Source organism: Triturus cristatus, chromosome 5_2 (genome assembly GCF_964204655.1).
Source record: "Triturus cristatus chromosome 5_2, aTriCri1.1, whole genome shotgun sequence".
Taxonomy (NCBI): Eukaryota; Metazoa; Chordata; class Amphibia; order Caudata; family Salamandridae; genus Triturus; species Triturus cristatus.
This window is the reverse complement of record NC_140588.1, coordinates 587,503,275-587,529,104: the sequence shown is the minus strand read 5'-3', so window position 1 is coordinate 587,529,104 and position 25,830 is coordinate 587,503,275.

The window sequence follows — 25,830 nt, the reverse complement described above, 5'->3', positions numbered from 1 at the left end:
GGTCATCAATGGGGAGTCGTGTTTCTAGGGTGGAACAGCAGCTTGTGGTACTGCGTGAGGAAACTCGTAAAATTCATTCCTTGGAAAAGGAGGTGCGCCACCTCCAACAGCACACTGAGGGCTTGGGAAACAGAAGCAGGTGGAAAAATCTACGCATTTATGGCCTACCTCAATCTTTGGAAGGGGACTCTTTTGTCTAATTTTTTTTCTCTTTCTCACCAAAATTGTTAGATATGCCTTCTCCAATCTTGCTTCACATCCAGAGAGCTCATAGACTTGGACCTCATGCTCCTTTTTCGGTATCTCCTGCTAAACCCAAAGGTGTCATTATACTTTTAATTTTCTTTTACTGACTTACTGATAGTTCTTTCTGCAGCTAAAGCCAAGCGGCAGATTACTTGGCTTGGACAAAGAATGTTCCTATCTCAGGATATTTCCAATGATACAGTAGCCAGATAAAAATAATTTCTCAATCTTAGATCTCCCCTTTGTTCTCTTAGTGCCAGATAGGGTCTTTTTCACCCTTGCCGTTTCAAAGTGACTATTCAGAATAATACTATGGTGTTTGAAGATCAAGCAGATCCTTGTTTTTTTCTTATTGTTTCTTCTTAATGTAAGGCTTTTCATATGGTTTGCATTGATATTTTGCTTTATGAATATTTTAATATATATATATATATATATATATATATATATATATATATATATATATATATATATATATATATATATATACATATATTTATTTCTTGATTTTAAATTAATTTTTGAAGATATTTATGTTCTACAATATGCTTTACAATGCTCTTTTTATCTCCTTGCAGATTTGTCTTATGTAATGGCATTTGTGTGGTCTGTGTTTTTGAGTATTATTGGTCCTGGTGTGGCTTGGATCCTTTCCCTTTTGGGTGTGACATTGTTTCATGTGTCGTCACCACCCAAATTCCTTTCCCTTCCTATTCCTCAGGTGCGTTTTTTTTTCAGTCATCCTTTTTGGATATGTACTGTCTCTTCTTTTGGCTTTCCTTTTCTCTTCCTTACCTTCCTTTTTTGCCTCTCTAGTTCTCCTAGTTCTCTCTTTGCTATACTTCTCTTTCCTCTTCCTTTACTACTTCTTTCATTTCTGTCGCTTTTTTTCTGTTTTTTTCATTTCCATGTCAATGACCTCAAGCAAGTTAATCATTTCCTACTTCTTATAATTCCATGTAATTTCATGGAATATTAAATAATATATTGACCCTGTTAAAAGGCAGAGGATATTGTCCCATTTGGGTAAATCTAACCATGACTTAGTGCTTCTTCGAGAAACCCACCTTACTGAGTTGGAAGCTTTGTAATTCAAGCAAAACTGAGTGGGTAATGTATTTCTTTCCCAATCACTGCATAAAAAGAATGGTGTTGATATGTGGTGCAGAAAATCCCTCAATTTTATATTTAGGTAGATAGATTATTGTTTCTTGTCTTATTGATAATGCCCCCATTATGGTATTGAGTGCATATGGCCCTACAGTTCCCGATCTCACTTTTTTGCCTTGTTTTGCTGAGAAATCTGCACAATAGCATGACTCATATTGTATTTTGGGAGGTGATTGCAACCAAATTATAGAACCCTCTTTGGAAAGATGTTCCTTGTCTCAATTTTTATCCCAAAGAATGCATCAATAAATTTGCCAAGCCATTGCTAAAGGTGCCTTGGTAGACTCTTGGAGGCTCTTTAACCATCCTATGAGGGATTACACCTATTACTCACCCTCTCATGGTACACTTTCACATTTTTATCACATTTTTCTTCCTAAATCTTTTTCACAACATACCACACAATCTAAATCCCCTATTATATTTTCCGATCATGCTATGGCTTTTACAGACTTGGATTTGGTTCCTTCTTATCCCCCCCCTTACAAAGATAGCTGTTTAATAATTCTCTCTTGCAAAATGTTTAGTTTTCTAGTTCCTTTGTTTCCTTTAGTTCTGAATTCTTTTACTTTAATGATAATGCTTCGGACTCTCCTTCTTTATTATGGGATATTATTAAAGCATCTGCCATTTATTTTAAGTTATGTTTCTAGGACTAAAAGGAGTTGTCTGAGAGCATTCAGCCTTACTTTCTTCAATAAAATCCATGGAACAAAAGTACTTCTCTTCTAAGTTGCCCTCAGATCTTCAGAACTGGGGGGCATATTATCAAGGTCCGGCGTTAAAATTATCGCCGCTTTATCGGCAGAAAACTGCTGCTAAAGCGGTGATAATGGGCTTGATAATGTGCCGCAGAGAACTCCAATAGGAGCTCATGTTCTGGTGTGAACACCGGACCTTGATAATATGCCCCTTAATTCAGACAAAACTATGATTTAACTCTATTTCTACTACTGAGGCAAATTGTATTCTCCTAAGGTAAAATGAACATTATTATGGTGAGAAAAACAAAGCAGGTAGACTGTAAGCAAATTATTAAAGGTCAGAAAAGAGCAGCGATTTATTGGTTTTGTTGCAAACATTCATGGTGGCTCCATTACGAATCATAATGATATTTTAGAATAATTTGTCAAATTTGATCAGTCTCTGAATGCTCAAAAGTCACATATTCAGCCCTCCAATTTTGTTGATTATGTAGGTCAAATTTCTTATACCACCTCCCCTGACTTGGACTTTTAGTCCTTAGAAAACAATATCACCCCTGAAGAAATCTCGAGTGTGATAAATTCATTAAACACGCCAGGACCTTATGGCTTTGCAGTGGAATATTCTCTTACCATATTTATTTTGTTTATTTTCCAGTGCTGTTGATTCCTCTTAGAAGTCTGGTACTTTTCAAGAAGCTAATGTATGTCTAATTCAAATAGAATGTAAAGATCCACATGACTGTAAGAATTACAGACCTATCTCATTGTTAAATGTTGATTATAAGATTTTTGCAAAGCTGCTAGCTCTTTATTTGGAGTCCTTCCTCCCGTATCTTATTGGGAAAGAACAATCCGATTTTATTAAAGGCAGATTTATTTCTAACAATTCGTATTTACTGTTCAACATTCTTAGCAAGGCTCCTCTGTTTAAATCCTCGCTTACAGCCATAATAATAGATGCTATAAAGGTCTTTGTTAGGATTAGTTGGGGGTTTATGCTCAAATGCTTATCCTGGCATGGCTTTGGCCTAAAATTATTGCTCTTATTTCCCTCTTGTATTATTTTCCTAAAGCATCCATTATGGTTAATGGCAAACTTTCTTTATATTTCTCTCTCTATACAGGAGTACGACAAGAGTGCACATTCTCCCCCTTATTATTTGTGTTGGCGCTGGAACCTTTTCTTACACGGATTCGTCTTAACTCATTGATCCCTGCTCTTTCCGAAGATAAATCTCATTTGAAGTTTGCTGCTGATGCAGATGATATCCTTTTGTTCATCTCCTCTCCCTAATGTTCCTTGCCCTCTCCTTTTGACTGAGATTTCTCTTGTCTCTGAGAAATCTGGTTACAAAGTACATAAAACAAAACGGAAATTCTTCCTCTCAATAAATATACTTTTAGACAACCTAATCAAATAACTGGTTTTCAGTGGTCAGCTTCAGCCAAAATTAAATATTTAGGTATAAGGGTTACAAATTCATTTGCTGAGAGTATTAGAGTTACTTTAAAGAACTCAACATAAAAGTTGATTGTCTCTGCTCTTCTTGGAATCCATTATTTCTTTCTTGGTGGGGACGTCTAGATCTGATTAAGATGATGGTTTCTCCTATTTAATTATATCTCCTTTCTATGTTACCATTTCATACACCAAAATATTTATATAAAAAATGTAATTCATTACTTTCCTTTTCATAGCATAGAAAGAAATTGTGTGTTGCCAGGGCTTTAAGTGGGACAAAACAACTGGGGGGGTCTCTCAAAGGGGCGCGGCCAATGTAATTAAGGGCGTGGCTTAAAAACAGGTAAGCTAAAAATCTGTGCTTCACATAGTTTGCCACCCGACTTGTATTTTGCTGTTTCTGTCACTGGATCCAAAATATGATACCACAAGTAACATCATACCTGCAACAAGTCAGGACTATTGGGTTTGTAAATGGTAGTTAGTTGTATAAGATAAGTAAACAGCAACTATGGCTTGACAATATGGCTTGCATTTCTCTTCCCCTACAACGCTCACCTGGCATGACGTCATGCGTAGCTTCTCCACTTGTGAGAAGTGAGCATTGTGTGCGCACGTGGATAACGAGGTACTTTCTGTCACTGTAGTCTGTAAAAAATAGGAATGCTAGGGCACAAAACAGAGCCCGATAGAGACCCGTTTCTAGGCCTCCTTTTAAAAACGTCCGGTGCTCAATACCGGCGAGACCTGACCCACTTAAAGCCCTGTGTATTGCTCTTTCAACTTTGTAAAAATCCAAAGCTGCTGGGTGAGTTAATTTTCCAGATTTGTTTTATTATCATCAAGCATATACTTTGAAACAAGCTTTCCTCTGGATTTTTAATGTAACTTCACCTCTTTCTCCTTTGTGGTTAGAGTTTGAGAGAGTTTTCATTAAGTCCTTTTCTTTTAAGGAGGTTTCGTCTTTTTCTACTGTAACATTGCTCCTTCACTCTCCGGTTTTAAAGCAGTCTGTTTTGCTGCTTAAATATACTTTTCTTTTAACTTACTTGACTCCTTCTGTATTTTATGAGAACAAATATGGTACAATTCTTTAATTCAGGGTAATAATAGACCTCTTTTTGATGTAATTGGCAGGATATCGCTTATGTGGGTCAATCAACTCTTTTCTAATAATGCTCTGATTTCCTTTCCCCAATTCTGTGACACTTACCATTGCTCCAAGTCCTTCTATTCTCGCTTTCTATCATTGATGAATGTGGTGCTCGATGGACATTTTTCCTCCAGAACTCTTCTCCTAGTTTAGTTCCTCCTTCTTCAGAATTTGGTGAGTTCATCAAAATAGGTCCCATAGCAGCGGCAATCTACAAACGTTTCTTGTTGCCAGACCCTACTGGAGCCAAATCCAAGGTTGAACTTTTATGGGAAGAAGATTTGGGGATAAGTTGGCAAGTTCCATTTTGGAACAAAATTTGGGCCTGTATTTATAACATTTCAAGATCATGTAGTATTACTCAATCCCTCTTTTTTATTTACCACAGATTATATTATACTCCTATACAATGTTCTAAGCTTTCCTCAGATATTTCTGCAAAATGTTGGCCTGGTGGTTTTTCACAAGAGAATCTTATACATGTGTTATTTAGGTGTCCTGATACCCTTTCGTTTTGGCAACGGGTTTGTTCGCAAGTTCAAAAGATTTTCACATGCATCTCTCCTTTAGTATTCTTAATGTATTTGCGGGCACAATATCTCAGTCCTTTTTGCCCTCATTTCCCACCGATAAATGATTAGACATTTTATTGGCCATCACATTTCAGCAAATCATCTTTAACTTGAAATCCTCATATAAAGTATCATAAAAGGTGTGGTGGGATTGTGTATGTTCGCATCAGAAATTGGATACTATGGGGCTGATTCCGATCCGGGTCGGAAAGCACTCCGACCGAACCGGATCCGGAGTGTTTTCCGACCGAGCCGAAGTCCTGCAGTCCGACCGACCGAGTATGATGCGGCCGTATGCAGCCGGACTCGTTTCGGTCGGACTCCCATAGAAGTCAATGTGAGCCGGTCGTACAACGTGTACATGGGCTCCCATTGACTGAATTGGTACGTCTTGCGCAAGGGCGCCCCCTACAGTGGGTACGCTTCAGTGCCATCAACACCCTACATGCCTGTGTTGGGGGGACATTTGGGTCTCCCCCTGTGTCCGAGTCGTAGGGCTGCAGGTGACAGGGGGTCTGACACGGACCCCCAAAGGCAACCACCCAGACGTTTTGCGAGCCGGACACTACGGCTCGCACAAGCTGCCCGACGCATGCATCGTACTGGCTCGGTCGTAATCCGCATCCATTGCACACCACGGTTAGCTTACGACCGAGATGTACGGAGCGGTTCGGACCCGGAAACAACTCGGTCGGTGAATTTCACGTAGCTTGCCTCGTACTTGCTCACTCGTACAGCTGTACGAGTCGGGCAGAAAACATGCGTCCGGCTCGTAGTTTTTCCGGCCGGATCGTGTTCGGTGCCCTTCCAACCCGGATCGGAATCAGCCCCTATGTATATGATGCTAGAGCAGAGGTAAGCGCTGCTCTCGGGAAAGACGAATGTAATAATAATTATATCATATTATATTATATTATTATAGTATAATATTATATTATATTATATTATATTATATTATATTATTATATAAGAATGTAATTCTTTCGTTAATATAATTGGTAAGTTATCACTTCAAACAGATTAATAATAATACAATTAATAGATTATTCAGATTACTATAAACATGCACAAATGGGGGGGAATACAAAATTTTGTACTACCCGCTCCAGCAATGCAATGTTCTATCTCTCATAATACCTCAAGATTATGGCTGTCTCTTATGGTATTTCTTAATCAAATTGATGATACTGTATCACACACTATTTCTACACTGTCTGAAAATGTTCAGCCTCCGTGATTATTTTATTCTCTGTATTCTTTCATATTTGAAGGGAATGTTGTAGTATTATTAGTGCATATAGTAGCTATGCTTATTTAGATTGACATGGTTGAAAGTGTGTATTTTTCATGCTATTGTATTTTTATCTAAGAGATCTCCCTATCCCTTATCTCCCTCTTTTCTTCTTTCCAGCCCATTCCTCCCTTTTGAAATGTAAAAAGACATTAGTCATTTATATAAGATGTATTATTAGTATTTGCTTGCTATTTTACCATTTGTTATCTGAGATCATTATGTATCGTTGTTCTAAATAAAGTATTTTTGAACATAAAAAAAGGCAGCGGGTCAAAGGTGGGGTGTATTATATAAGATAGGGTGTGATTGAGTGTTGTGATGTGCACACACTGCTCTAGTCCACCCACTGTACATTCTCCCACTGCCTCAGGTAGACAAAGGAATCCGCCAGAGTAACACACATGGCCCTCTCCCTCCTCAACCTGTGCCAAGAAATGCTGGGAAAAGCCCTTTTCTGCCCCAATATCCCCATTCACCCACCTCAACAATAATACAGAGTGATGTCATTGGTTGAATCACTCGGAGCGTGTGATCTCATTCAGCTTGTTACCAATGCTACTCACATAGCAGGTCACATCCTTGATGGGGTTTTCTCTAATGATCTAAGACTATCCAGCGGCACACCTTTACCGTTGGTGTGGACAGATCATTTTGCGGTTCCTCTGCAGTTAGCCTTTTCTACCTCGCATTCAACTAAGAAAGGGATTACCCCTTTCGTTTCTAGAAGAAATTTTAGAAACCTTACGAATTAGGCTTTTGCCCCTCTTGTTCCCACACCAGAGGCTCTCTCCTTAAAAGACGCGGATGAGGCAGCACAGGATCTGCACGATTCCATCACGAATGCAGTAGAAAAACTTGCACCTGCATCTTTACGATATGTAGCCCGGCGGAAACCATCAGCGCCATGGTTTTCGGACCATCTCAGAGTATTAAGACAGGGCTGTAGAAGCAGTGAGAGGAGATGGAGGAAATCCTGGGATCCCATGGATAGGGAGGCCCACAAGTCTGCTCTACGGGAGTATAAGCAGAAAGTGATAATGGAGAAGCAGGAATACTTCTCCAACCTTACCAGTTCACTTACCTCCTCTAGGGAGCTTTTTAAAATTGCTGATTCGTTGTGCTCCCTCCAACTTCCAGACCCCGTAGTTAGCTCTCAACGTCTCTGTGACGACATTGCAGACTTTTTTCACACAAAAATCTTTGATATTCATACTTCTCTGGAAGTACAACGTCTTTCCTTGGCAGAAAATCTCCCTCCAGGCCTTAGCTCTTTTGAGACACTGGATATAGTCCCTTCCAGTCCTCCTTTTGTTTTCCCTTCTATGTCTCTGGAGGGTTTGAATCTTCTTCTTGATAAGACGAAATCCTCCTCTCCACTAGATCCATTGCCTCTTAAAAAGCTAAAAGAGTGTAGGGACAGCCTCCTTCCTCCCCTACTTGAGGTGATGAACAAGGCAATTGTTCAAGGTATTTTTCCATCAATATGGAAGAAGGCCATCGTGAAGCCGCTTCTTAAAAAGCCCTCACTCGATCCTGGCCTCTTGAAAAATTTTAGACCTATCTCTCTGCTCCCTGCACCTGCTAAAATTCTAGAAGCACACCTGAATCGCCATCTATCCTCTTTTCTTGAAGCTTCGGAGTATCTTGACATTACCCAGCATGGATTTCGAAAACATCACAGCACAGAATCTGCCCTCACCTCTGTAGTCGACAACATCCGACGCAAGGTTGATGTTGGACAAACTACTGTTCTAGTGCTACTGGACCTCACAGCCGCATTTGACACTCTGTCTCCTGCCATTCTAACAACTCGGCTTAGGGAGGCAGGTGTCACTGGCTCGGCCCTGAGTCTCCTCAACTCCTTTCTCCTTGATAGGGAACAGAGAGTGATGCTCGGCAACCACCTCTCCCCAGCAAAGTCTTTGCAATGTGGGGTGCCACAGGGGTCGGCATTAAGTCCGACCCTGTTCAACATCTACGTGGCCCCCCTTGCTAGGCTAGTAAGATCGCAGGGGATGGAGGTGGTATCATACGCCGATGACACCCAGATCATGGTTTCACTAACTCAGTCCTCTGTTTTAACATCTGCCTCTAGCTTCAGGTCCTGTATGCAACATGTTGCAGATTGGATGGTTACCAACTCTCTGAAGCTAAATGGCGACAAGACTGAGGTCCTGATCTTTGGGAGGGACCAAGATATCTGGTCAAGCGAGTGGTGGCCCTCTTCTCTTGGCACCTGCCCCACTCCCGCTCAATCTGCCAGAAACCTGGGTGTAGTGTTTGATACCTCACTCTCGATGTCCTTACAGGTGAATCGGACTGTTTCGACCTGCTGGGGCGTGATCAGGACGCTCAATAGAATTCGCAGCTATTTGTCTCTTCAAGCACGCAAGCAGATTGCAGTCGCCCTTGTTGGTTCCAGGCTGGACTATTGCAATTCTCTCTACATGGAATCCAACAAGGGCCTTATACATCGACTGCAAATCGTGCAGAACGCTGCTGCACGTTTTGTTCTGGATCTTTCTAGGTCCTCTTCTGCTACTGCTGCGAGGAGAGACCTCCATTGGCTGCCTATTCAGCACAGAATCTATTTTAAAATTATTTGTTTGACCTATAGAGCACTCGAGGATGGATCTAATGGCGCTATCAGCTCCCTGCTTACCCGTTACCATCCTACAAGGTGTCTGCGCTCTTCGGGACTATTCCAACTTGTTGTCCCTCGCTTTAAGCTTACTAGATGGGGAGCCAGGGCTTTTTCAGTCGTTGCTCCACAACTTTGGAACATCCTGCCGACAGAGTTAAAGACCTTACCCTCCTTGGCGCTGTTTAAAAAGGCCCTAAAAACGTGGTGCTTTTCTAGAGCTTACACAGGTTGAGCTGCTGGGGCTTTTGTCTTGAGTTGGATTTAGAATTAGGCGCCTTGACGCCCATTGGGCTATGTTTGCGCATGATAAGATTCCTTTTATTATTATTATTATCAAGTCACAATGAAGCACTATCAATGGCCTTTCACAAATTTCTATGCCACACCCTTTAGTGAAGGCATCTTGGATTCGACCACACTTTTCAGCCTCGTATCCTACCCCTGTCGCACCCCAGGTCCCATCCTGTGACTTTTCTTTTTAGCAGTCATTATTTACAGTGTTGCAGGACTAAAAGAAGGGGATCACTAACGTTATATACAAACATAATATTCTTATATGAAAGACCCAGAATGGAAAGGTTATCCTGATGAAACTGAGTTAGGACGCAGCAGTTTTGGGTACCCGAAGCATTAATTCTCAACACCATCACATTTTAAAGCAGAGTCTAGAGTGGATTAGAAAGCGAGGATGACCACATTCAGTAAAAAATAATGAATCCATTAATTATTCTTCTTAGTATGTCCATGGTGTCCTATGCAAGAATGCTGCCTGTAATGGGCAGTGGCGTAAATGAAAAGGCGATTGTAAGGACATACACTGAGCAAATAAAAAATAATAAAGAGGTGATTCCCATAGCTCCTCAAAAAGACATAAAGAAAAAAAGCTTCAGCCAGTTGTTCGGTGTTTTAATTCTCATGAAACGACATATACCCACATTGGTGGTGAGGGTGCATCTTTCTTTATATATACACCGTCTACAACTATGCCAGAATCCACAAAAGCTCTTTAAGTCCTATCCTTACCTAGGGCCAGGCTGCCGAGCAACAGAAACGCAGTGCTGACAAAACCCTTCATGCTTCTAGGAGCTGGACAGAGGGTCTAGTCTAGTTCTGTGGACAAAGATAAATTGTTAAACATATTCTGCAAAACATTAACAAAGCCAAATGTGCGCGCTATTTGACTTTGTAATGTTTGTAAACTGGATTTAAATAAATCAAAAGAAAGTAACATGGTGTGGCTGGTGCTGACCACACCATAGATTTTAGTTTTTTTGCAGCGCCTTAAAACAGTGCAGGAGTTGGGGGCACAGAGGACGGAGAATGTGCAGTGTGAGGGCAGCTGTGGGGTGGTTAAAGAGAATGAGCAAGGGGGGTTAAAGAGAAAGGAGGTGGGAAGAGGGTGGGTTAAAAAGATTGAAGAGCAGGAGACTAACACACAAAGATTGGCAAAAGGCGTCCGTTCCATTTTAGCATGTCCACTCTGCACTGCTCTCTCCAATAACCTCTAATTGGAGTAGCACTTGCAATGCTCCAACATAAAGCACAAGCTGGATGCAGTCTCCAGGCCGCATCACAGCAGCAAGTGGCGTGGGCCTGAGCGCATCTGATTAAATAAGCAGTAAGCCCACGTCTCCAATATTTGCAGCCCTATCGTAGTTTTTATATTATTTTTTTAGACACAATTAACTCTGTGAAAAAGCGATTGTTCTAGATAATATATGGAGTGTGGGCATGAAATTAAAACAATCACGCTTAAAATGCGTGTGGCTATGGGGAGATTATGTAAAAAAGCATAGTGCAAGTGCTGTGCAGGCAAAACATTAAAAAAGTTTCACAAAGTTGGATGAAAACAGTACTTCGGCCTTGGGATACTGATAAGAAGAACACACGAAGAACAACAGGAAATGGTATACTACAACCAATGGAAACTTCTCAGTGCAATTTGGTAAGGAAATTGACAAGAAATGCAGGATAAGAAGGTAAAATTCACTTTGTGCAGTAAAAAATATTTTTGGATTTTCTCAAACAGTTTGAAAATGTACTTCTCACGACTTGTGGCAAGGCCTGTGGATCAAATGTAGTTTCTCTCTGTGATTCATATCCAATTTATGCCTGAGTAACTTGCAAGTATAGATCATCAAAATGTATTTGATTTAGAAATAAATTATTAAGGGCCTGATTATGAGTTTGGCTGTGTGGGTGCGGGTAGAATGCCACTGCCCCGCTCACATACCGCTAAACACGACCGACGACTGCCTGCCAGATTACAAATTGTAATCTGGGCGGGAACCTGCTGCCCATGGCATTGCCTTTCAAAGGCTCGTAGGAGAGCTTTAGAAAGACTGTGCCAATGGACAGCCACAGCACATTCCAGCACCGCATGGACTATGAAGTACATACTGTGCTGGGACAGGGGGTGAATGCAGACAGAGGGGCACACCATGTGCCCCCTGCATGCATCCCAAAGGCCCAAGGTAACAGGAGGACCCTATTGAGCCCCCTTTGTTGACTCTCACCGTCATGAAAAGGCTGTCTAACAGCCAACTCATAATATGCTGGACAGTGCAGGAGAGGCACCACCAAGCATATTGCGATTTCAGAACACTGCACCAGCACCAGCACCAGGGATGACAGATCCCTGGTGGTTGCAGCAGTCCTGATGCGGTCCGACCGCCGTAGTTGTAATACGGCAGTCTGACCACTAGTGCGGCAGTCCCCAACTGCCACCACACCTCCACCTTGAGTTTGGCAGTCCTATGCAGTCCTTGTATTTAAGCCATACGTTTTGCTGGGGCATAAACGTCCTTTATGAAAGTAGTAAGTCACCTCAAATTACGCTGAATGTAAGTGAACTGCCAGAATTGGCATTTTACAGATCCACAAAATATTTGACAAAGAGTATCCAAGCGAAGAAGGCAAAATTATATTCTAATTATCATGTTGCATTACATCATGTGTGCAATTCAAACATGAGAACTGAAAACAGCATGGTAACCTACAACACTGTTCTCTAACAGTGCGAACCACCAAAGCTGCCAAATTCTGGTGGACAATTGCAGTTAAAAAAGATTGCAGCAGTCTGGAGTTTAGGAGGAAGATTAAGGTGGAAGGTTTGAATCTAGGAGCAGTTTTGCGGCTAAGGGTCATATGTAGGAAGTCAAATACCGGTCGGTAACGGCCGATTTTCGGTAAATATCCCGTTACCGACCGGTATTTTGGCTTTTGCTATGTAGGGGGCATATTTCAGGATTCGGTAATTTACCGAATCGGTAAATACCGAATCCTGAAATGATATGTAGGGGGAGTGTCTCGTTGGTGTGGGGATTCGTTATTTACCACCAACTAAAAGTTGATGGTAAATGACGAATACCTGTAAAAAAGCATTTTTGTGCAATTTGAAGTGTGCAATGTGGCAGACATACATGCCCTTAGGGCATGTATGTGCGCCACATGTGCACACATGGACGAATCAGGGGTGCAACAGGGTGTCAATGTGACACCCTGCCACCCATGATGATGCCTCCCCCATTACCGATTCGGTATTTACCGAATCGGTAATGGCAACTGGCTTCCCATTCATTCCTATGGGCCTCCAGGCCCATAGGAATGAATGGGAAGCCAGTTGCCATTACCGATTCGGTAAATACCGATTCTAAAATACCGACATTTACCGAATCGGTAATAATTTACCTACATTACATTTACCGATTCATAAATACCGAATCGGTAAAATGCGGTATTTAAGAATCGGTAAATGTAATTTACCTACATATGGCCCTAAATCTCTATACCGTCTTTTCTCTCTTCTTTATCTGTCTCATGCGTCGACTCTCCATCTTGCAATTGGCTCGTCTCCCTCACTCTTACTGCAAGATTTTGATAGAGAAATTGTGTTTATTTTGAGCAGACATGCACTTCAAGTCTAGGCAATTACGACGCATTCTGAAATGTTTTCCTGTTCTGAAAAGCTACATTACATTGACACTAATGGAATGGAAATAACATCCTTTTCAACAGAACACAGTTACTCTTTTCTTATCTGTGTGTCCCACAAGCAGTTTGCTCGTTCCTTCTATCTATATGTCACATGGCGGTAACAACAGCCTACACTGCACTCAAAGTAATTTTCACTCCACCAAGATACTCGCAGACACAATATTTGTACAAAGATTTATCAATATTTTGTCTCATTCATGTTGTGTTTGTAAAGACGAAAATAACGTTATGTGTCTTAAAACTCTTGTGTACGGGAAAGCTAATGGTTCAGTCTAAAAAAGAGTTCCATACTGTAATATCCAACTTTTTTTCTAAAATACAGAATGTAGAGGTCAATTCACTTTTATGTGTCAAAGGTTGCAATTTTAAAGCCATGTTCCATTGGCACACTGAAATGTAAAGTGATGAATGAATGACTGAATTCACTTGTTTAGAGGATTTCTACAACAGAATAAAAGAAAAGTCTGCAATGAGATTAGAAATTGAGATAGGGCAAAATGTGTCTGAGGCAGGAATGGAAAGCCTAAAAGGAGGAAATTACTTGTGTATCGTCAACATAAAGGGCCTTATTATGAGTTTGGTGGTCCTACCGATGAAGGACCGCATCCGTGACCCCTAGGGGAGTGCTGCATCTATTGCCTTTCGACCATCGTATTGTGAGTTTCCAGAGGGACAAGCGGTCTTGCAGCAGTGGGCAATGTATTTCCATTCATATCGATTCCTATGTGTAAATTCTGACTTCATATGTGTTGAATGCACACATGTGTATGACATGTGGAAAAATACCCTATACCAATTACCGTGATTCAACACATATTTGGGCAACCCTGGCAATGCAAATATGTTATGAAAAAGTCTCACCTGTATATCGCCGAAGACAGGGTCGTATTCCTTGGAGTGAACATGCTCCTGTGTAGGGGGGACATGGAGAAAGGGATCGCGTTGAAATCTGCTGGGAAGAACTGGAAAGGGGTGAGTATGCTTTCCAAATCCTTCGTCTCTGCTGACCTTTAGGTGGCGGTCTGACCACCACAGTCGGCTCATGGTAAAGCCAACTCATAATACTGATGGTTTTGTCGTGCCTCTGTATCACCCAATGGAGGCTGCCTTCCCCTGATCACAACCTCCGGCAGTCATTGGTGTGCAGTGGTGCTGGTGGTCCAGCAGCAGTCACTGCAGAGGCAACACTCCAAATTCATAATATGGTGGCTGGCTCACCGCCATCGGACTGCAAAGGTCCAAGGACTGCCAAACTCGTAAAAAGACCCAAAGAATATATGAGAGCTCAAATGAGGAGGTATCATTCATTGCGGTGATTGTATTTAGTGAGAAAAGGAAAGCTTTTAGTACAGAGCACATGGAACACTCACTGTAGTGTAGCAGGCATATGAGAAACAACATCCACACAGATATGAGGTGAGACATACACGAGCTAGGCCTGAGATGCCCACTGAGGTAGAAGTGGATGGTGGTAGCGTTGGATGGTTAGCTGTGTCAAAGGCAGCAAATAGGTCTAGGAGTTTCAGTATGGAGAACAGTTGTTTATGATGTTCAGTAATGATGATGTTCTTTTAGCTTGGAAAGAAAGGAGAATAGAACATGTATGTAGAATACAAGCATGGCACAGCACAACATCTTTCAGTTACTGTATCATTCGCAGGCACACATAAACCCAGCACATGCAGACAATATATATGCACTGCACAGTACTTCATTTTTCCTGTATTTTACCTTGCACAGGCACACATACATCCCTCTCATGGATACCACACATGCACTGCATACCACTACACACCCAACCGATGCAGACAAAGGGTAAGTTAAGCACACAGCATCGGAACTTCAAATGATTCAGCCTGTATTCCTCACTCCAGTGACATAGGTAAAAAGGACCTGATCACTCCTACTGACCACTACACCGTATGTTACCACCATCTCACTCATGCTGCTTAACTCTTGGTAAAGGCAGTAGCCTTCCACCACTGTGAGGATAGCGCTTTGGGTGCCCCTCCTAGTCCAACAATACTGCAATCCGTGAGGAAGGCGTATGTCATGTTGAACACGTGTTATCTGGGTTTGCCTATGACAAGAAAAATCAGAATTAGAGATCGAGACATCACTACAATTGGGGCTCTCAGGGCAGAGGTGAATGCCCATCGCCATGCAAGGGACTGCAATGAACACTTGCATGCATTACTATATTCTCCTATAAAATGACAGGTCTTGGCCTCCTAAGCTAACATGACTGTGAGACCAGAGGAAAAAATATGTGTCCAAGATGCACAAGTATATTGTTTCAAAATATTATCTGAATCGTTTTTTAAATTGTAATCACTGTAATATTGTCTTTGTTCAACTTGTATTTTGTCTAAATCTTCCAGTTCATGATGTTGATTGTGACATTTGAGAGACATTGTTTTATCTACAACTGTTTATTAGGAATCAGTTTCATTTACAAATACACGAATAATATACAAACTACGAATATCGTAGCCACTAATTCCCCAGAAGCATTCATAATTAAACATCGCGTGCACTCCTGAGCATGACCACCGCAAAGGAACTATATTAATTGAGGGACACATTTATCCTGTAACTCAAACTGCAGTTCGTGCCGAACGGTTAGTGTTCCCTATTGCACGCTTGGGAAATAACTTCTGGCGCATGCGCGTTTGACCTCCCCTGAATCCATTGTGTTACAGGTCTAGTGGCGCCTGCTCATCCAACACCGCAGCTTACATATGAAGTGAGCCGGGACGCGGCAGAGCCAGCACAGAGGGAGGATCAATTCCCCTTCCATTCAAGGGTCAGGTCACTGAAGTCGGGCTAGACGATAGGGATTCTTGGAGCCCACAGTGATTTACAAATCAGTTATTTTCCTTTCCTTTTCCCCCTGCCACCCCAAGCCGGCACTCTTGAACACAATGCTTGTCTATTAGGAGTATATTATAGAGGCAATCTTTGCAATTGTACACTCTCTCACCTCTTGCAGAGGGACCCCGTTCCATAAATCAGAAAGAATTTGCACTCCATCGAAGAGTTGCACAGAGGATTAAACCCAAGGGCCATGTGATTGAAGTCGGGACAACCAAGAGGGATACTTCGAACCCACGGTGAGTCATAATGATTCAATCCTTTCCTCATCAGAATGTGTGCCTACAAGGTACGCATATAGGAGATAGGATCAGCAATTGCCTGCTCTCTCACCCCTGACGCAGGCATCCTCGGTGGATTGAAAAGAAAGGCAATCACCTCGGGCACCCATAAGAATAAATTCCTGCTTTACACTTGCTCAATACAGAGGATACCTGTCTCATGGTGAGCCTCAGATTGGGAAATCTCCATAACATATTACAGTGAATCTTCATTACTAGTAATTGAAGAATACAACAGTGCCCTCATTTCCTCTTAGGCATCACCTTTCCCTCTTGAAGGAAGACCATTAATCCTGGACTTTCTTTACGTTACGTGAAACCTTTCTGTGGTCAGTAATGGGAGCATGTCTACTCTAGGTAAGCACATCAATATGCCTTTAGTAGCCCCTTGTCCCTCCTGAGACATTCTAAAAGTCTTACCTTATTTAGAGCTCGATCTAATATGACGTTATATGTAGTCCCCAGGGTAATTTTGTCCCGATGAGACCCTCACACTTCAAGTAGGGTTGAAACGTCGTCGACATTTAAAGATAGTCTAACAGCAAAAGCACCAGAAAACGATCTGACAACTTTTGTGGATGAAGAAATTAACTCTCGGACATCCATATATATACCAATAACCGTTTGTGATTTTAAGTCACTTCATTGTCACATTTTTATTTTTTTTATTTATTTAAACTTATAACGCGCAACAGCTACCCGCAATGGATTTCCCGGCACAAGGGATAGACTCAAGAAGAAAACAGACCTCTCAAAAACAGCACCGTGAATCATCTAAGGCGGCATGCAGATCATTGGAAAAGTAAAGTTTTCAATTTTTTTCTAAAAGTGAAAAAATTGGTTTCCGTTTTCAAGGTGGTAGGTAACGCATTCCAATATTTGGGAGCTAGATGGGAAAAGGCCCGTCCTCCCATTTTTACAAGCTTAAATCGAGGAATAACAAAATCGCAATTGGCAGAAGATCTAAGTGTGCGATTTGGCTTGTAAGGTTGGACCAGATTTTGCAAGTATTTTGGGGCCGAGCCCTGCTTGATTTTAAAAAGATAGCATATAGCTTTGAATTTGATGCGACTGGGGATCCTGAGCCAATGTAAATCGCGCAAAGCCTGAGTGGCCGATAGTCTCCTAGGAATATTACAGAGAAGACGGGCTGCTGAATTCTGAACAACCTGAAGTTTGTTTACAGTGGCCGCATCGGCGCCAAGATAGAGGACATTTCCGTAGTCCAGGCGAGAAGTAACTAACGCCTGGACAACGGCTCTCCTGGTGGCAAGAGGCAGCATCCAAAGAATTTTCTGGAGCCATCGCAGAATAGTAAAGCAAATGGCGACCACCTTTGTGGCCTGCTGTCTCATGGAGAGTTTGTCGTCAATAAGAAAACCGAGATTGCGCACCACAGAAGATGGCTGAGGAAGGGGTCCCATCTCGCTAGGCCAGTGTTGCGGGCCCCATAGATCTTTATGCTTCCCAAAGATAAGAATTTCGGTTTTGTCACCGTTTAGCTTGAGGAGATGCCTTTGCATCCACTCAGCTATATGTGACAACCCAATTTTCAGAACCGATATATCATTGCTCTCGCTGCTGGAAAGGGAGAAAACAATTTGGGTGTCATCGGCATATGAAAAAATAGTCAGCCCGGCGTCCTCTGCAATAGAGGCCAGGGGTCTCACGTAGATGTTGAACAACAAAGGGCTGAGTATAGACCCCATGAGGAACGCCATATGTCGATGGACAGGTGGAGGAAGTGGCTTTCGTGGAAAAGACTTGGAAGGTGCGCTCACTTAAAAAGGAGGCAATCCAAGCCAAAGCCGGACCCTCCAATCCCAGGGATCGAAGAGAGTTCAAAAGAATGGAATGGGACACGGTATCGAACGCCGCGCTCAAATCCAAAAGGATGAGTGCAGATGTTTCCCCGCGGTTGATACCGTGTCTTAAGCTTTCCGTCACCCCGAGAAGGGCGGTCTTAGTGGAATAGTGAGCACGGAAGCCAGACTGGGATGGATGTAAAAATCCCGAAGATTCCACTAGATGGTATAATTGAGTGTTAACATGCCTTTCCAGCACTTTGGAAAGTACAGGCAGCAAGGATATCGGTCTGAAATTGGCAAGATTGGACACATCGGCTCCAGCTTTTTTTAGGAGGGGAACAACCATCGCGTGCTTCCAATCCTGTAGAACCTGGGATTCAAGTAATGAGGCGTTTAGAAGTCTCATAAGAACCTGCCGAGGTTCAAGATCCAGCAGTTTAAGAATTTTGACGGGTACAGGATCACGAGGTGAACCGGATCTTATACTACTTAAACAGGTGGAGAACGAGATGTCATCAAACAATTGCCAATGTGTCATCTTCACCACAGGAAGAAGCAGTTTAGTCCCTACAACCTGTCCCGAACAAAGTTCCTCTGCATTCAAGGGAGGGCTCATAGATTCGTATATGCGCTCAACCTAGCGATGAAAAATTTCGCAATAGAGTTACACTGGGCCTCATCTAAAACTAGAGGTGTCAGAATGGTATCCGCTCCTGTCAATTTTTTAACAACAGAAAAAAGAGTACGAGGACAGTTCTGAGCTTGTGTTACTGTGTCCACAGTGTAAGCAGCTCTCGCAATTTTACATTTTAGGTGGTATTCTTTTAAAGCCTCTTTATAAACAGTCTTCTGTGAGATTGAGTATGAATGCCTCCATTTACGTTCTAAAGCCTTGCATTTGGTACGCAAGGCCTTCAAATCGGTGGAGAACCAAGGTGCCGGGAGGCGATGTGACCTGGAATGTTTTGAGGTGAGCGGGAGAAGGGTAGTAACAGCGTTTGTAAGCCAATGGGAAACAGCCGTGTTCATCTCCGCAGCTGAAGCCTCGCATTCCTCAGGACGGGCATTCGAGAGGTGTTGGTTTAACTTATTGATATCAAGTTTACCCCAACGATAAGTTGGTGCACCCTTGTCAAGGACACTATTTTCCTGGTTCTTGATATAAAATAAGGAAAAATGGACAGCAAAATGATCAGACCACTCCAAAGGGCGAGCACTCTGAGAGTAGTCAAAGGAGAGATTGGAAAGAATGGGGTCCAGTTGGTGTCCAGCAGAGTGAGTGGGGCCAGTATTAAGCAGAGAAAGATTGAGAGCCTCCAGATCAGACAAAAAGCGTTTACTATTAGCACACTGTGGGTCTTCAAGATGCAAGTTAAGGTCACCAAGGATGGTAAAATTGGCAGCCCTAAGGAGTAGGGGAGCTATGATGTCAGCTAATGAAGAAATCCAAGAAAAGGCATTACCCGGAGGGCGGTAGATCAGAAGGCCCGATAAGGTAAATTGGGGATTGATGACTAATTTAAAAAATGCGGTCTCACTTCCAGACATGGGAAGGGCTTCAAGCTTACATGTATAGGTAGCCTTAAAAATAATAGCAATCCCTCCCCCCTTTCCGGAATTTCTGTCCAGTCTCACCATTACATAGTTGTTAGGGACAGCAATGGCGACATCAGGACCAGAACAATCCTGAAGCCAAGTTTCGGTAAGAAACAACGCGTCGGGCTGCTCTTCGACAATAAAGTCGTGAATGTGGTGTTTGTGTTTCGGGAGGGATCGACAGTTAATACTCCAAAATTGGAGTGTAGAACTATTAAAATGTGTGTGCAGTCTCCGCCGTCTACCCCGAGTGTGAGAACGACGTATTACTTTACAGTTGGACATTCTACCAGTAAGAAAATCACAACCAGCACATTCAAACTTATGAATCGGGAGAGAGCATACAGTGCAGTTTGTATGAGGAGTGGGACGTAAGGATTCCAAGACCTCACCTGAATAATTGAATCTACCACAGGAGCTCGAGAAAGGAGTCATGGCCCCTGGGCCCAGTCTGGCACAGACGGGCACAGACGGGCTGAACTCTGGCGTAACTCCGGCGGAAGTTCGGCGATCCGCTGCGCGTATCCGCTGCGTGAAGCGTGGCCCCCTTAAGTAGAGGTCTAGCGTCCTTGTGACGTCTAGACCATCAAGCAAAAGTGGCGCCGTCAGGCGTCCTACTCACCCAAGATGGCCACCAAAAGTAAAACTGCCAGGACAAGGGCCCGCCAAATGCGGTGTTTCTCCAATTTATTGTGCAGGTGAGGGGCTTTAGTAAAAACAGGGCAAACAACTCAGGTGAAATGAAATATCTAAACAGGTAGATTTAAAAACGCGATTAGCGCGTGAAAGCAGCGTTCGGATATCAAAGATAAGCGCAGCACGCTCAGAGCCAGCGATCTTCTAGGTGCAAGTAATGGTATGGTCCATAACTTTCTATATATCTGGTTATGATTACTTTTCTTGGGGATTCTAAATCACTTCTTCAAAAAATACCACTAACTACATCTTATTCGTCAAAACAACCCCATGTATAAAGTTAAAATACAATTTTGTTGTATATTCTACTCCTTCTCTTCGTTACATTAATTTGAAAAACACTCAGTTCGGCTGAATTGAGCTTAACAGAAGATAACAACTGGGTTACTGAATTCCATTGATACGTCATATTAATTAGTGACATTCTATGCCTTATTTCTATCTTACTTCTTCTTAAATAGATTTACACAGAATAGGATTGTGTTAAATTATAAAATTGTTCATTTAAATAAGTTCCATGCGAATACTAGTTAGAAGCTGTATCATTACATTTGGGGCACTCAGGGCAGGAATGAACTCCATGACCATGCAAGGGACTTTTCTGTTCCAACAAAGCACAAGCAGTGAACACTCACATGCATTATTACATTCTCCCACTTACTAAGGGGTCATGATGGAATCCCTTCTAACTTTTCTGTATGGATATTTCAAAACACTTGCACGCAAATGCACACCATGACACTTATGAAAGGAGAAGTTAAAGTTTGCTGATATTGGTAGGCCCCTGTCTCTCCTCCCACAGATAAATGCTATTCCAGCGCCTTCTGTTTCTTTGTCTAAAATCGACTTGCAGCTCTTTCCTCATTTACCATTTCTCCATCAATTTATGACTAAGCCCACTTAAACCCTTCACCCTTAATTTTTTAACCCTAAATCCTAAACTTTCAACCTGTTACTGTTACCCTCCACTACTTAACATTTCACGTTTCCCTGTTTATTGCTTCACCCCAAAGTCTGTCACCGTCAAACTCCTCAGCCTTAAATTTTTCATTTCTAATCTCTTCATCCTTCATCCTTCACTCTTCACCCCTGAACCTTTCACCTGTAACCCCTAAACCCTTCATCCTAACCCCTTACACTAACCTAAAAATCATTAGCGATATAATATTGCTTATATATTTTTTCATTGCATTGCTTACAATAAAATGGCAAATGATGAAATGGTCCACAGTTAAATTCCCTTCAAGGAAATGACCAAAAGAAAATGGCCTAACCATGACATAGATGTGACCAAATGGTAGGTTCCCACTCCACCCATTGTTCATGGGAACAAATAGTGACACAATAAAGTTCTCACTGATATTCTATTCAGTAGCCACACCAATTTAAAGCCAAAACAATACATGAGATACAGGCATAAACCTCCCCTCTGCAGTTAATACCCACCAACAATAGGCATCTGCATGCACTTAGAGTGGGCATACTGTTTTGCAACTGGCATTCTGTAACTTGCATATGTGCATACTTTTAATTGTGAGTTAAATACTTATTTAGTAGATAATAATAATAATCATAATAATAATAATCATAATAATAATAATAATAATAATAATAATAATAATAATAATAATAATAATAATGTAAAGCGCAACAGCTACCTCAAACAGAGGTGTCCCAGCGCTGAAGCGATCAGTACACAGATGGAGAACCAAAAAGCCAAGCCCACCGGCCCACTATTCGGCCCTCAAGAGCCAGGTCTCAACCATTTTCCTAAAAAGGGGCTCTGTATTAAGGTTGCAGAAGTTACTTGGCAAGGAGTTCCATAATTTAGCCGCCCCGACCATGAAGGATCTGCCCCCCATGCGAGCCTTCCTGAAATGAGGCGTGCAGAGCAGCTTTTGCAAATTGGACCTTACATATCTCGTCTGCTTATATCCGCATAGTCTTTGTTTCAAGTAGCTGAGGCAGTTAACATGTGTGGCTCGGAATGCAAGTGTCAAAGCCTTGAACTCGATTCTTTTTGCCACTGGTAGCCAATGGAGCTCTTTTAAATGCGGAGAGACATGCTCGCAGAAAGGGACATCCCTAATCAGTCTTGCAGCCGCATTTTGTACCATCTGAAGACGTCTAATTAGGTACTTTAGCAGGCCCAAATAAAGGCCTTTTCATAGTCCAGCCTGGATGTCACCATGGCATGAACTATGATTTTTCGGCACTCCTCTGGCAACAAATGCAGAAATGTCCTCACATTTCTCAGTTTACAGAAGCAGGTAGCTGTCACCTGCCGTATCTGTGCCGAAAATGAGAGATCAGCCTCCCGCTTCACACCAAGATTTTTTATAATATCTGCAGGGGAGTGGGGAGGTCCCATTTCAATTGGCCACCAGAGATCCTGTGCTGGAGGTGGCTCTTTCCCGAAGGACATCACCAAAGTCTTTACTGCATTGAGTTTAAGTTTATTGTTGTTCATCCACAACGTGATGTCTCTCAGGCAGCATTCGAAACTCTTCAAGGAGTCCTCGGTCTGCTCTTTAGATGTGAAGATCAGCTGGGTGTTGTCGACGTACGAAATTGCTTTTAACCCCCAGTTGGCTATCAAAGAGAACAGTGGAGCCAGGTAAAGATTAAACAAGAGTGGACCCCTGAGGAACTCCACACCAAAACTGTTTTGGTTTAGACACAAAGGGTTGCAGCACAGCCTTCTTTGACTGATTATTCAAGTAGGAGTTCAGCCAGGCCAGTGCGGTACCCCCAATGCCCATCTCCTGCAGTCTCTTAGACAGTGAGGTGTAGTCGACAGTGTGAAATGCCACCGATAGATCCAGAAGCACCAACATCGCGGATGGCCCTGAATCCACCGCCAGTCTCACCGACTCAGCCACCTCCAAAAGTGCCATCTAGGTACTGACACCAGACCTAAAGCCGGATTGGGTATCATATAAGATGCCATTACTCTCAATAAAGTTAGTCAATTGTCGCTGCATCAGTTTTTCCAGCATCTTTGCTGGTGCAGGCAGCAGAGAGATAGGGCTATAGTTATTCAAATCCCCAGGATCCCCATTCGGATAACTAAAAATAATTTGAAAACAACTAGTTTTAAGCAGGCCAAAATTGATGACTGACCTCCTTTTCACATGATAACATATTATTAAAGCACGACTTAGCCAACTAGGTCTCACTCTCACACTTTATTTGGTTGATAAAACTGTGTCACCTCTCATCAAAATCTCTTCATTTTCTTCCTGCTTAAATATGTGCAGTAAATTAATGTTTTACTGAGAGCATTTTGCATCAAGTTTAAATTCAAAATCATGTAGGGTAGTAGCTTTTGCAGTGATGCAACTCCACAACTTAGAATGGGCCACTAAATCAAAACTCTAAATATCATGGTAAAATATATTGTGTCAAAATTATCTGGCACTAAAATATCGTTTTCCTATGCTTTGAATAAAATTGACAAAAAATATTGTTTTACACTTATATCGAAAAATATATACAAAATATTGTTTTTTGGGATATATACAGTTAAATTGAGTAACCATTAAATATGTTAACATGTAACAGTAATATAATGTAAATTAAATATATTTAAACAATATTAAAAATATATATATGTGTACTTATTTGAACAAAAACTTACATATATATGTATGTGTGTGTGTTTATTTACATATTTAAAATGTAAAACTATTATTAATATAATAATTTTAAATGTATATTATAATTGACAATGTTTTTTTTTCCAAATGTAATAATATAACAAGTAGTAGTGATAGTAGCCAGTAGATAGTTATAGTTAGGATGTATTTCCCCTAGGTAGAGCATTTTTGTTTTGCCAACAACTTTGGCGTCGTTTGACAAATCCCCTTGAAATTTACAAAACTAGTTTGACGCTCAATTCAGGTGCTGTCTTGAAAGTTTTGGGGTGATCTGTCTTTAGACAGGGCTACTGCCCGCACTGATGAATAGAATTACACCAAATTTGGCAGAAAGGTAGCTGTTAGTCCAGAAAGCACCCTTTGTGTGATTTGGTGTAAATTCATTCAAGAGCTGTAGAGTAATTTAAAGATATTTCTAATTGAATATCTACAGAAACTGTCAGAGCTCACCTTCAGCTTCTTACTGGATTCTGTTGTCTTGCACAGGAACAGAAGTCGCTAGCTTCCCAACTCCCACTTCCAACCACTCAGCCCCAAGTAATACCTTGGAGCTAACTGATTAGTGAGGGTGAAAGGGGAAAGTGGATAAAATAATTTTACCCTTTTTTTCTCTGTTCTCTTTCTCTCCTCAGGTTTATGCTGTGCTGGAATAACTCTGGTAAATCTTTCTCCTCACATCTCTTTCCCCTCCTAGTTTACAGTTTTTTAATTGTTTGTGATTCTGCACCACTCTAACTCTCTTCACAAAAAAATCGTTAATGTTCTCTTTTTTCTTTTACAGTACCCAGTATACTTATAAATGCAGTCAACGGTAAGTTTTAATTACTCTCAGCGATATTGCGTCTTTTGGCATTACTTGACATTATTTATATGCCTGAAAACCTTTCCTGTAATTCACTTAGCTTTCTACTTGTTCTCTGTCAGGAGTAGCTGAATCTTCACTCGGAACTGAAGAGACGAGCCGACTCCTATCTCTACTCCGGTAAGTCTTTCACCGCGAACTCCAAGCGTCTTCTTTTCTCTTCAAGTAAGTATCGGTTCTATGACTAAGAGACAGGTCACGAAGGGGTGGCTCTCTGAAAACTTCGTACTCAAGGGTAATACACTTCAAACTGGGAACACTCGCAAAACAGTCTTCTTTGAGGAAAAGTCTTTAGTGAAGTGCGCAATACTTCAGGCGTGAGTGCATCACATCAGCCTCTCCGGATTTGCAAACAACTAGACCGCAGACCCCAGCGCCTTAGCGGCCATCTTGGAATTGCGGACATGCCACCAACTCGACCATTGATGCCTGTTCAACCCTGTAGCACCACTTGAGTTTAACCCCTTGCGCATCGCTTTGAAACTCGCATTAGGGATCCTGACAGTACCTCCCACCAAAGATGGTCCTCCCACTCTAGGTTTGGTTGGATTGCACTGATAACAACGTTTTATTAGCCTAGGAGCATGAACATCTGAATCTAATTCCCAGGACCGCTCCTCTGGACCATAACCTTTCCAATCAACCAGAAAATACAGTCTTCCTCTAACTAATTTTGAGTCCAGAATTTCTTTTACCTCAAACTCCACTCCTGTCTCTAGCTGAATAGGGTTTTGAATCGATTATTTTCTCAAATTGGGAACTGCCTTCTTCAAGAGAGAAACATGAAACACTGGGTGAATTTTGAATTTG